Genomic DNA, 312 nt, shown 5'->3' with positions numbered 1-312 from the left:
CAGTATTGAGTGGTATGTTATCTCACTAAATGCACGTTATTACCAGATAATAACTGATGATTTATATTTTGGACATATTAGTGTTACATGTGGTGTTGTCTCTGACATGCTACCTTCGAATACAATAAAGAGATAGGTATAACAAATAAAATAACATGATAATCAATAATAATGAGGAAAAGTTTCAAAAATAATGAATAAGATGAACTAGAAAATAAATAATTGAACTATTTAATGGAAGATAGTAGATCAAATTATAAAATAGGAGAAATGAAACAACTTGATATGGTTTATTTAATGAAAGTAGCACTT

The 312-nt window shown here is 26.3% G+C and overlaps 2 annotated features.

The window, feature by feature from the left end:
• Positions 1-9: part of a repeat region that runs on past the window's edge.
• Positions 1-121: part of a repeat region that runs on past the window's edge.
• Between the last annotated feature and the right edge of the window lie 191 nt (positions 122-312).

This window comes from Entamoeba dispar, genomic scaffold (genome assembly GCF_000209125.1).
Source record: "Entamoeba dispar SAW760 scf_1105229463499 genomic scaffold, whole genome shotgun sequence".
Lineage (NCBI taxonomy): Eukaryota > Evosea > Mastigamoebida > Endamoebidae > Entamoeba > Entamoeba dispar.
The sequence above is the reverse complement of the archived record's forward strand: the minus strand, read 5'-3'. Positions and strand labels throughout refer to the sequence as shown.